Source organism: Pteropus medius, unplaced genomic scaffold (genome assembly GCF_902729225.1).
Source record: "Pteropus medius unplaced genomic scaffold, Ma_sr-lr_union100, whole genome shotgun sequence".
Lineage (NCBI taxonomy): Eukaryota > Metazoa > Chordata > Mammalia > Chiroptera > Pteropodidae > Pteropus > Pteropus medius.
Genome location: NW_024354500.1, coordinates 21,815,243 through 21,829,153, shown reverse-complemented (window position 1 = coordinate 21,829,153; position 13,911 = coordinate 21,815,243). Strand labels below are relative to the sequence as shown.

Here is a 13,911-nt window from a genome sequence, read left to right as displayed (position 1 = left end):
GCTTAAGTCAGAGTTATGATAGTTTGTTGTTTGGATATTTTTTTTTCTCTCTCATAAAGGACAGGTGGAAAATATGTAAAAGGATTAATAATGGGATTATTGAGGTTTAAAGTGACCAATATTTATTGGGTGACCATAGCTGCATAGAACTAAACCTGACTCCATGGGATGAAAGCTTACCAAGTAAGGTCATTATATTAATATTTCTCAATCACTATGTTAGAAAAATAAAAATGAACATAGCACAATTCCTGCCCTTAAGAAGCTTAAAATACAGATGCAGAGTCATCTTACTATTCAAAGGTGGTTTTTGACTAAAAGTGTTATAAGAAAACATAAAAGCTATGAGGTGCAGGTACAATTCTGTTAGAGTTCAGGGAGGGAGGTAGTGTAGATCAAGGGTGTTCGAGCTAGCAAGGTTGGATGGATAGAAAATAAATAGATAGAAGTGGATTAATGAGAAGGCAAACGTGCAAAGGAGAAAAATCAAGGCAAGAATAGAGCAATTGTTAGCAGTGTGATGGCTGCTCCAAACCAAGGATGTTAGAAGTGGAATAAAGGAAGACAAGCCTGGGAGAATAATTGAAACCTATTCTCTAGGAAATTGCCAGCGGGACTGGGAGATATATTAGAAGATATTTGTTTTTGCTTTTGTTTTGTAACAGGGTAGTGACACCATTAGAAAATGCTTTGAGCAAAAGATTAGATTATAATGAAAATCAAGTAAGACTGATATACCACTGATACCCCAGATAGGAGCCTACCCCAGGAGCCTGCAGGCAATTTCATGCTTCGCCCTTTTTCTCAGGGGTTGGAGATAGAGCATCCTGCTACCAGTTGTATAACAGTTGCCATGTTTGGGCGAGGAGATCCTTTCATTCCTGGTCAAATGGGAGATTGGGCTTCTTCATGCCACTAGAGAACACCTCCCAGAGAAACTTGGACATTGTTTCGGTTTCTTGTGGTGGCACCTATATTCAGTTTGTAGCTGTGTGAACTTGGGTGAGTTACCTGACCTCTTCATACCTCAGTTTTCTTGTGAAGAATGTTTAGCACATTGGTTGGTGTATGGGAAAAAGGCAATAGCTGATAGCTATGGTTACCAGCTATTTGTATGGTTACAAATAGAAATTATAAACAGTAAATTCACTTTAGGTTCAAGAAGATTCTTTTCAGTAAACCAATGTGTACTCCACTTCATTTTACATACAATCAAAGAGATTCGCAGATATTCTAAAGAAGTTTCAAGCACAGGTGTGTAAGGCATTTGCGTTTTGAACAGTGACATTACTAGAGCAACTAAACATGTTCAGGTAGGGTGGTTTCAACTAAAAAAAAAATAGAGCTTTGCACATGTTCTCTTATTAAAATGCAGCAGCATGAGATACTATAGTTGGTAAGACCTTCCCTGAAAAGGAAAAAAAAAAAAAAAAGAAGGTGACTCATGCAGGGCTGGCTAATTCCATAAAAGGGCTCTAGAACCATTCTTCTTTCTGTTACTGAAAATTATTTTTTTTACTGTTACATGTAGGTGATGAAGAAGCTCTAATCCCCATTGTTCTTAAGATTTATATTTGGAGACTTGTCAAAGGCAGAGTAGAACTGAACATCTATCACCATTCATTTTACCTGGCAGTCCTGACCTGAAGCACAGTCCAGAGATTTTCTTTGTTGCCCCTCATCCTCCTGCTTACCGTTTATCTCTTCTCTCTGGCACGCCACCTGTATGTGTATATTTTGTACATAGTCATCATATTTTTTTCCACTACATTTGTAGTCCAGCTTTCCTCTGGACTCTATTGGGGAATGAAAATAATTGATCCCTATTGTGTTTTTGGTAAAGGTCAGAGAATAGAATCGTATCAGCAAACTCCATCTGCTTGACTACTAGCATTGTGATTCCTACACTGGCAGCTTGAGAGGGCTGCAAACTGTCACAATTAAGACTGTAAGCTTGGCCAGGCATTCAACAAAGGCAGGAGAGGCATCACATAAAATTGGGCAAGGAGCCCTGGTTATTACTTTTCAATATCTGGCCGTTTCTCTGAATCTTTCTAAAAGTAATAGAAATGCAAATTGAAGCAGGACTTTCTTTCTCTTGACGTTGTGTATCTTGCTCTCAAAAATAGGTTGCGTTTATTTAGATTTTTATGAACATTGCCACTTAACCTGACAGTTGACTAACTAGTCACTGATGTGTAACCAATTTTTGTGTGCTCCAATTTAACCTTCTTTATTAAAGACATGGAGAAGGGAGGAAATAAAGATCATTATAATGGCTTTATGGTAGGTGCAAAAAAACAGCAGGGAGGATTGAGAGCTATAAGAAAAACACTAAGGAAATAAAGGTTAAATTTAATAAATGAAATTGGCAAGAAATTGAAAAGGAAAAGAAAACATTAAGAATATAGTTATTCATCGAAAATGAAAAAATGATTAAAGTTGACAATAAAAGAAATACACATAACACTTTTGGGGACTAATAAGCTGCTCTAAAGAAAGCTTTAGAATTTATGGGTTTTTACTTTGGGCTTGTTTGCCCAAGAGGCATAAATATTTAAATAATCCATAGGGACTGAGAAAGTTAGTGGTACTAACTTTCTAGTCTAAAAAGAGAAATTCCACCAAAGGAAGCAGAAATGACTTTGCTCCTACATACTGAGCAGTTAGGAAAGAGAACATAAACCAACTTTTGAGGCTCTTCTTGACAAGTTATTTGTAGCCTAGTCCCCCTTACCTTTGTCTCCACAACCCTGCCTTTCTGCAATAGCCATACAGTTGACTCTACTTCCAAACCATCTTCCACCCCATTCACATAATAATCTTCTTAAAATATTACTTTCACTGTGATAGTCTCCTCCTCAAGAACTGCTTGCAGCAGTACCTCAAGCCTCTACCTGTACAAGCATACCCCATTTTAGTGTGCTTCACTTTATTGGGCTTCACAGACGTTGCATTTTTCACAAATCGAAGGCAAGACTCTCCACCAACAAAAACATTATGTCTCGCTTTATTGTAATACTCAATATTGTGGTGGTGTAGAACCAAGCCTGCAGTATCTCGGAGACATGCCTGTACTTTGAGATTCTGCATAATCTCTCCACACCGTACCCCTCTCCAGCCTTAGCTCACACTCTTCCCCACACTGACTTTCTATTGAGTGTTGAATCTACTGAGTCTGTCTGCACCTTCTTCTTACCCATTACCTCTAAGCAGTGCTAGCCTAGCTTTACCACCACCATAGGTAAAACAAGAGCTTTATTTTAATTAAATGCTTCTCTAATCAAAGGAGGCAAAAGAATAATGCCTCTACTTCCCCGTATGGTTTCTGCCCAAACTTGATTTCTCACTTCTGAAATTTGGGCCTCCCTGTTACCTTGGCCCACGATGTTCCACTCCTGTTTCTACAGAACAGGCTGCTGAGAAAAAAAAAAAAAAAAAGTGACAGATAAACAGAAGTGATTTGCCTAGGGAAAAGAGCAGCATTGGTTAACTTTTCCTACAGTCTTCATTCTCAATTATTTTTTTTTAATTCTGGTTCTAGACACTTTTCGGAAATTTAACCTTCATTTCTAAACCTCACGTTTTCCCACCTCTCTTTAGCATTTGCTTAATCTCTCTTTCCACCATGTGATGTGCCCCTTTCTTCCCTTCTCTTAATCCTTCGCTTTATTATTCTCTCTTATCCATCCCACTTCCTCCCCCATTAATTCTAGAGCCTCTTCCTACTTTCAAGTGTTTATTCCTGACAGCAGTGTGGGAGCCCCAAGTTAAAAGCTATTAACCTACCTGTCCCTTTTTCATTGTTGTATCACCAAAGGCTGTGTGTGCCAGACATCCCAGGTGCAGGGAGACCACTGCCAGTGAGGCCAGAAAGAGCAGCACATCCACAGATCCAGAGGTAGGCCTGCCAGCAAACAACTCTGGATCCAAGTAGAGAATGCAGCTGTTGCCCTCACAAATATTAGACCAAAAGAAACCGTGTTGGAGTCTTTCCAAAACTGGAAACTTGCATAAACAATGTATTAAAAGCCCCAGGTTTAAATCTACCAGGGATCCCATCTAAGTCTTGGTTTGGGAATAACCTATTGCAAGGAAAGAGAATCAGAATTGTAACTTCAAAATAAACAAACAAATAAATAAATAGATAGATAGATAGATAGATAGATAGATAGATAGATAATAAAATCAAGTCCTTGTAAAATCCTCACATCCTTTTTTTGGGAATTAACTTACTACATAATACCTGTGCTATTAAATATGTAGTATGTTAGTGACCAACTATGTTAACCTCTCTGGTGAGACTAATGTTAGCGTGACTAACACACTGCTGATTTTCTTTAACCTGGTACTTATCAGGCACCTATTATGCACAAAGTTCCTCAGAGTCTAGTCAGCCATTTCATATGAACAGTCATTTCATATCAACTGTAGATATCCTACACTTACATCATAATTTTGTTCATAATATATAAATATTAGTTGCTCTAAAGGAAAAATGAAAATAGCTTGAGCGGTAGTTTTTTGAGAATGTGTATGTGCTTGTGGTGTGTATGATGTGTGTATGTGCATGTTTTACTTCTCCCCTTCAAGGATATGCTGCTTGTTTTTCAATTTTTGAGAATGCTCTGTGCCGGTTTTATAGCACTTATCTGCAGAATGGAGAATAACTGCTAAGTGAGAAGGGGTGGCAAAATCCGTCAGTTTCCAAATGAATTAAGGTTTCCTCTAGGTTGAGGAAGTAATGAGAAACTTTTAACAAGTGAAATTCTGTTTAAAAAAAAATGAACTAAATCACGTCAGTGTTCAACATCATTTCTCATAGAAGAAACTATTACAGTAAAAAAGAAAAACGGAGCCTATTATATAGCAGGCATCGAGCCAGGTACTTTCACAAATGTTGATTTATTAAAACTTCACATCAACCCAGTGACAGGGTAATTGTCCCCATTTTTTCACTCTCGAAAAGACTGAGGCTCATGAAGGTCAAGGGCACAGAGATAATATATGATAGAGTCAAGATTTAAACCCAGACATACTGGACTCCAAACCTCATACTCTTTTTCATTATGCACACCTATCGAATACAAATCTGTCTCAATTTCTCCTCTAAAAAATCAAATTGGTTTTGTGGATGAAAGTGACATGTATGATTGCCTGAATCTCTGTTTGAATCTTTTCTATAATTGAGAAATTTTAATTGATATATGCTATCTCCATAATCTCAGTACAGTAATTCTTGTTTCCTATTGTTTAGGGAAAGTTACTTTAAAATATATAGGAACTTTCAGAAACTTGCCTTTTAAAAATGTGGGGATTTGAATTCTCAGTGTGTTCTGTTATTTGGCTGAAACTTGCAGTAGCAATAAAACTTGGTTTCTGACAGGGCCTTTTATATTGCAATTGAAACAGTTTTGTTTTGTTTTGTTTTCCTTCATGTGCATTGCTTACATTCTCTAACAACTGAAATAAAATTTCACTTGGATCTTTTTACATTGTTACATCTTGATACATTGGTTTAAAGTTCAACAGTCCAATGGCAATTCTCGCAGATATGTCTTCCCCAGGGAGTCATTAGCTTAAACGCTGGTATACTTTCTAGGCAAGTGTTTGGTTTTAGCTTCCCCAGTATAATTGTTTGTTTGTTTTTTAATTAAAGACCTTACCTTCAAGTATGCTACACAATTTCTCTTTCTAATAATGGTACCTCTATACATGGAATGATGGGGGTGGGGAGGAACTAATTTCTATCAAGTTAGTTTACTTTATATGCCAAGGTGGTGTTAGTACAAACACAACCAACTCTCATTCAAAGGAACACAGTCCCTCTTTGTACTCTATACTTCTTTCTCTAGAACATTCCATTTGTCTGCACACCCCTATCCTCCAAATGGAAATGTCGTCATTTTTCATGTATTCCCCCTGTGGTCTATTTGTATCTCCCACCTCCTCTACTCCCCCTCCCACGAAAAAAAAAGAAAGAAAGAGAAAGAAAGAAATAGCTAATGAAAAACAGAAATTTTGCTAATGAAATACTGAAATAATTGGAAAGGAGGGCCATGTCCTAAGGCTCACTGAATAACACAAGGATATTTCAGAGGTGACCTCACAAGAAAGAGTCCAGTTTTCTACCCAAGGGTAGCACTAATGGTATAAACTTTAAATTAATAGCAAAGGAGGTAGGCAGCATAGCCCAGAATAAAGAGATAATTGTGGAATGTTAGAGTCTTGAGCTGCTCACACATCATACCTTGAAAAAGCCACCTAAATATACCATATACCTCCATATACCAGAAGCCCTAATACAACTTTCACTCACTGGAAAAGATGTGGACCTCAGTAAAGGCCCAAATCGTCAAAACAACCAAAATCCCACTTTAGAATTTTAATGGAACTCTGACCATAAAAAAAATAAATAAATAAAATTAAAAAAATAAAAAAAAATTATGGGGAGACGTTTCTCGTTGCTTCTCTCCTTCATGACTCAATAAAAATAGACTTTATTTTAGGGATTATAATTCTGCCACAGACTTTTCTTTGTACCCACATCTCTTTCACTTCCAGCTCAATCATTTATATGGCTTTGGCCTTTTTTTATGCCTCACTGACACTTGCATGTAGGTGGCATCAAAGAGAGCTTTAGCTAGGTGTGCATGGAGATGACAAACCAAGCTCAGCGCATTTGATCTGTGGCAAATGAAGGTGTGATTTTCTGTCCCCATAAACATCCTTGGCCGTGCAATTTCACCTCCACTACAAATATAGGCCTAACTAGACTGAGCTCGGAGAGCAGTCTCTCAATTTCAGGTGTGCTTTTTCCATCACGCCCATCTCTGACTAATTGCACTGCATCCTATCACATCGCGTTTGCCGACGAGTCACATGGTCGCAGCTGCAGTAATGTGTGATCGTGTATGGCAAAGCCATTTGAGAATCACCTTGTCTTTTGGGAATGCACAGCCTCTAAGTGGTGAGGAAAGAAGTCTATTAACCCCCCATGTAAATGTTGGAGTTTCTCAGTGGATGCTTTAATTTTCACCCATTACTGATGTGCAGTTACCTCAGGACCAGAATTGTGGCAGGTCTGGCCAAGGGTAAACTATTTCAGTTCCAGTTGCTAAACTGAAAGGATCAATTGTGCCAAATATTATCATAATGAAAGAGGAGTAGTAGGGAAAGATCGAGCCATCCTCATCATTAATATAACTGAGTGATTATAGACCCTTTCCCAGGAGAAATCAGATAGTAACTGGCCATCGAAATATAAAATAGAATCCTGAAGAAGCTTGGCACAAGATCTGTGCCTTGTAGCTAAGAATAGCAAGGTTAATTACAGAAGGGAGTGACAGAAACAGGAAAGCAGCAATCGCACCAAGCAGAAGTTGCTGCAGTGGTAGTTCTAAAATAATTAGTAACAAGGGCTGATCATGGAGTTGTCAAAACATTAACCCTTGAGGGCTGGAGATGGGAGAGGGTAAGAGAGGAGAGAGGGAGACACACACAAGCAACACCCCAAGCACAGATCGCTTGTGATTTTGATTCAAGTTCTCCTTGTATTACTATAATGAAGGATAACTACTTATTAACCTGAGTCAGATTCTAAGTCTTTAATTATATTTGTCAATATATGAGAAAAGCTTCTTGAATCAAAATACGTGATGTTCAAACATACTCATGTGATTCTGTCTCATTATTCTTTGACAAGTGTTAAATGCTGTAATAAAAAGCAGTCTTTATTTCAAACAAAAAAGTAAATTTCATAGTAAATATTTAAACAAACCCTAATTAATTTTCTAGCCAGTGAGTCTACCATACATAACAATGCCCCAGGCAAAATCTTGGGACAAGATTTTGTTATAAGTGAGAAGTTATTTCCTTATTACTTTAGGAAATAATAAAGTAATAATTTTTTAAAGATACATTATAGTTTAACATGAAAATATCCAAAACAAGTGCATAATAAGTTTGACTTTTACTCAAAATAGGTTTTCTAAACATGCGTATTTTTTATTTATAATTCTAAGCCAAAGTTTATTGTCTTTACCAGAATGATAGGTAATGTTCATTTGTGTTCAACTTTGACTTTTAGTCATATCTGATTATATAGACAGAAAAGTTTTCACTGAAGCATTAGATTAGCAGTGAGGAATAAAATATTTAACACTAGAAATGGGTTTCTAAAGGAAGCTTTGTCATCCTCAACATTTTTTGCATTAATTTTTGTGAGAATATCTTCACTTGCTTTTCTTGAAAATAGAAATGAGAGCTATTTTGGCCCTGTGGGTATGTGCCCTCCTTCTGATAAGCTTCAGAATTCTATCAGTATTAACTTTATTACTGTGATTTTTATCATCATAATTATTATTAAGCATAACTCGAGCATCTGCTAGATGACAGACATGTGCTAGAGTATTTATGTACATAAATTATAACTTGTAACTACATAAGTTGATATTATTATCCCTATTTGAAACAGGAGAAACCTAAGGCTAAAGGAGCTTCAGTATCTCACTGAAATAAACACAGTAACCGTTAATAAGCAGCAGAACTAGGATCCCAAATGTCCAAATCTATAGTTTTTCCAAAATACCCTGCTACTTATTTAAATTATTCTTAATTATATTGAATCCCAACTTCCTTAATACCATAAGGATAAAGTAACTGCAGTCATTTTTAATAATCAGAATGGAGTTATCATAACAATATTTTTTGTATTCCTTAACTGGAAGCCCAGTTTACAGAAGCTCAGTTTATAGAAGGTGCCTATAGAATGTGTATAAATTGTGGTTTCTTCAGTGAGGTGAGCCTGTAGCAGCCCCTAACCTCATGGCAAACATTTTCTAGAGATAGTAGGATAAATAATTAAGTATAGTGAGAGATTGCAAATCGCCCCCTCCCCCAGATTACACCCATTTTCTTTCCCTTATTTAGAAAACAACCAATAAATAAGACAAAGGCATTGTATATATTCTTTGCTCTCAGAGAGTTTCTGAACCAGATCAAGTAGTCTACAACAGAATGTATTAGTTTATTTATTTGTTTTCTGTGACATCTTTTTCCACCTGATCTTACCTCCATCCCCCACCCCTTTCACTGTTCTGCTCTAGATTTTAGGGAACTATATTTGTCATACTCCATTGTCTTCTGACTTCTGAGCGACCTCCACCAGTGAGATTCTCTGGGGGAGGATTGGAGAGAAGAGGTGGTGAGAAGTCAGGATATTTCTCTTACAGTGGCTGCATCACCTCTCTGATTCTGGTTTCTATTGGACTGTCCTAGTTCCCACCCAGCAGCCACCCTCCATGCGTCCATCCCACACTGGATGGCTCTAGCAGGGCTTTGGCCAGCCTGTCCCAATATTTGCAGAACTCGGGATGAGAGTACAAAAAAAAAAACTACGTTATAAATCAACTACAAACTGTTAGTATTTTCCATTTTTTATTTTGACAAATACACCTTCATAATGACATATTTTTTGTTTTTTGTTTGTTTGTTTGTTTTTCGCTTGTTTGTTTGCTTTTTGTTTGTTTTTAAATCACTTGCTTGGGAATCCTCAGGATAAAAACCCACTATTAGTCTTATTCACTAGAATGGGGGCTCTTACTTTCACACCCAAGACTTGGCTGCTCATTTACCTGTCAGTCCTTCCTCTTCATGGCAAACATTTGCCATAAATAAACTAATGCACTGTCTAGAAAGTGTGAGAATCCTACGAATGAGAATGCCAAGACATTTCGCCTTACCGCAGCCAGTCCAAACAAAGAATTCTCTGCCCAGATGTCCCTCCAACCCCCCAAACTTAATGGTGTTCTCAAAAGGAACCTGAAACTGGAAGGCCAGGTTCAAATTTAGAACTCTTGACTCTCGGGCCTCAGGCTTGCAGCCTACCCCTCTTTTCTTCTCTGGGCTGCTGCTCGGACTGTAAGGAGCTTGGAGCTCCTTACACTTAGATCCTCTAGACAACACCCAGGCTCTGTCCACCACCACCACCTGGCTCCAGCAGCCTCCTCTTGGCCATGTTTTGGCTCTAGGGATCTGTGCTGCCCAAAGGAGGACAGACCCAGCGAAAAGACTTATTCAGGCCCTAGAGACAGGCTTCATCCATTTGAGTAGGAAAGGCCAAGAACCTGTATACCTGGAGCGTGGTCTGGAAGGGAACAGGGAATGGAGTCTGGGCATGTATGACCTCTTGACTTACAGGTTTATCCTCCTGGAAGGAAAATTCTTCCCAGCTGGGAAGAAACGTGGCTGGGGAGGAACAGAGTGGGGACTTCCAAAGTAAAGAGCCCAGAGTGAGATTTCATCTTGTCCAGCTCTAAGGGGACCACCAAGTTTGAGGATCACCCAAGGCTGGTGGTGGTGGCTTCTTCCTACAGTTGCTCATCTCTGGGTTATATCACTGTCCCCGGTTTTTCTCTTTAGCTCATCTCTCTTCTGTTTAACCAATTTTCTGTGTTAAATTCCCTCAGCTTGAAACACCTAGAAAGGCTTTGTTTTTCTGACTGCCCCCTGATTGATATAGCTCATTTAAAAACATTTTTAAAGGCATTAGATTGCAGTGGTATTGTCTGCGCACAGTCGGTCAGTTCCATGCATTCATCTGAACTAAAGAGAATAGGCCCCATTACAAAGAGGGATTCAGAAGTATGAAATGTTTTCTGACAACCTAAGTCTTTTTCTAACATGCACATTTCATAAGTCATATTTCAAAAGGCATTGTATATTTAGCTGTACCTAAATTTGCATGTGGAGTTACAAGGTAAATAGGACAGAAGGAGAAAAATAGAAGTGGAATATTTCAACACGCCAGGCAGAGGGGCAGAAAAGTGATAGTGATTCAACTAAATGCTGTCTCTTACCTAATATAGAGTCTTTGAAGGCATGCTGCAGCCTTTGGGTTCTCTACAATTCGCTCCGACACTTCCCACATTGGATCTTTTTCACGTGTCATTCTACTAGGCCAGTGCACTGCTAGATCTTAAAATAAGACTCACACATATGGTACTTATATAATGAAGATGAAACCTGTGCAGCGGGGCTGGAAGTGTTCACATTTGGTCTCTTGATAATGCTTCAGGAGAGATACGGCCTGGGTTATATAATGACTCAATTCCCAGGTTAGTTGGTGTTTTTGTTTTTCCTGGAAAACATAAGAATTTGACATACATTTGACTTTTGACTTTTGCCCCTTTTTACTAACAAGATTTTTTGCTTGTTTATTTTAATCCTGATTTCAGTGCTAAAACTCATATCCTATATTCTATATCACTTTGTTCACTTCATCACTGAAAACATAATTACTGAGAAAAATGAAGGATCTGCTTGGTGATGTTCCATCATACTGCTTCTGAACCTTTGCTTGAAACTCTCACACTGCAGCAAGCCTGCTTTGACTGACCCTAGCAGGTACTGCCAAGATTTGGCAATCGAGGGAAAAGGAAGGTAATCAACTTTACTGCCTGATGTTACTAAAAACTGCAGCCAATTTTTAATTACCCATGTCAGTCGATGCGAGGATCTTTGAAATCAAGATCTAATATATAAATAACAAAGCAGCAACAGAAACAAAACAACAGACTTTCATTCAATCAGTAGTTGCAATCTTTTCCAGTATTTTTAGTTAGGATTTCTGAGGTAGTCATCAAACTACGTCCCAATAGAGAAACAAAGTAAGCCTTAGGTCAGAGTTGTGGCTGGTAAAGCTAAATTGAGAAGCCTGGCTTTCATTTTTAGGTAAATGGACATCCTGCTTCCCCCACTATCTCCAAACTGAATGTTCTCTCCTGGACAATGGAGGAAGAACAGCTGGAGAACATGAAGCTTCTTACCGGGGAGCCAGGCAATCTAATGTATTGAGGGGAGAGTGGGCAGGCTGTTCCACAGGCTGAGAAAAATGTCCTACTACCTGGGGAAAATAATGTTTAACACCTTTAAATCTACTTGATTAAGAAAGGAGAGAGTGAGAGGTGACCAGCAGTGTCACTAGAGTATACTCCTCCATCCAGGGAGAAGATACTCCCTCAAGCAAATAGCAGGGCAGGGAACACAGTTCCCTCTAACACTTGTGCCTGAACTATTCAAGATGTGCAGTATTCTACCTTTACTTTTGATAGGAGCTAGACCATTCTTAATGGAGTCAAAGAAGGAAAGTCAATAATCTGCAAACTATGTAACCAACCACAACATTGCAAAGGATTGTTTATATTTATTGTCTCCAATTATTTGTTTTGGTCCAAATGTTCGCATAGGGCCCTCATTCATATGTTGGGGTCAAATTAGAATATGTCTGTGAATCAGGAAATCTTGTTGACATCTTGAGGGGAAACCTGAGAATATATTTCCTACTCGATGAACTAGTAGCATCATGCTTGCATGTGTGGACTGATTCATAATGTCTTCTAGCTAGTCTGAGTAGTTGTGTTACTCTCATTGCTTCTGTTAACATTTAAGCCAAACAGTAAATTGTGCTTTGTTTGTGACTCCCACCAAACGTGGGACTCTTTGTCATAATGTCCATATTAGCTAAGCTGCTGAGTATACAAAGTGAGATAGTGTTATTATTATTAATCACTGTAATAAGTACAATTGACAGAATTGCACTACAAATTTCAAGAAATTAAATAGACCCATGAAAGTTAATCACAGTAACCAATATAGATAGTTATTTCGTATAATAACAACTTTACAATCAAGTGACTCAGCACCTTTTCCAATCTCATCATTATTTACTCACTTATTTTATCTTTGCTTGCTTATCTTATTCTCTCATCTCCCAAAAGCACATTTTGGAACATGGCAATATTTTTTCAAACATTAATATGAATCGATGTCTTCCCTAGAAATAACTAGAGCCCTGCTCATGTCAGAGAATTATGAGACAGTGTTGGTTCTCAACCTCCTCGGGAGCTCCTAGGTATAATCTGAAACCAGAACACACCAGATTGGTAGGTGCCAGGTTTAATAAGCATGAGCACTTAAGAGGCTTGTCTTAGGCGGCTACAAGATGAGGAGATCTCCTCACCTGCCCGCCAGAACCTTAATATTTTATATAGAAGCCTTAACAGGGTTCAGCTATGTATAATGTTCAGATGGTCCCAACACCGCATTTCTATCTTGAGGCCGTATCCTTGGGGCAGCTTCTGGGAACAGGGAAGGCAAGCAGAACACACATTGCAGGGTGGGGAGGGGGCAGGAAGCCTCCAGTTGTCCTAGTCCAGCTCACAGTTCAACCAGCGGTCACGTCTTCTTGATGACCTCCCCCAACACAGAGTGTCTTTAAGCTCAAGTAATGTTCCAGCACAGAAGGCAATGAAAATGTATTATCTGAAAATTACTCCATATGAAGCGAATAGTCGTGTTCTCACTCAAGTTCTTCAGAAACAGATGGCCACTCACTTAGTAATAAAAATAATTCTTCTTACTTACCAAGCTTTTATTTCAAAATATATTCACTTGAGTTGTGTCGTATTATTCTTATACCATTTCTGTGAGGGAGATAGAGACCAAGACATGATATTTTATGCAGCCCTCAGCAGAAAAGTCTGAACCTTGCCTCTGAGCTTGTCATCACCTTCAAGGGATCTCACGGCTCATTAGACTCCATGCTAGAATTATAATTGATCCAGTTATAGACATTGTTCTTCTGTGTAAAAATTTGCTGCTGCCTTTTGAAAAGATGTTCTGAGGATATCAAATACATGCCAACAGGGTAAAATCAGAGTTTGGTTATATCATAGACTTATATTTTAGTGTTGCCACATTAAAGCAGCATTTGACTCAATTTTCATGTGGGGGCTAAAAAAATACTACTTTTCTTCCCACCTTCTAAGATCTTTAAGCTGGGCTAAAAGGCAAATTAACAGACACAGATTAATAGAAAAAAATCAAATTATAAAACATACACATGGGAAA

At 38.3% G+C, this 13,911-nt stretch overlaps 1 protein-coding gene across 7 annotated transcripts in view; it reads left to right on the top strand.

Annotated features, from left to right (window-relative positions):
- The window catches only part of ADGRB3 (adhesion G protein-coupled receptor B3), a 654,835-nt gene that overhangs the window by 559,882 nt on the left and 81,042 nt on the right, over positions 1-13,911 (top strand). The window lies entirely within an intron of this gene.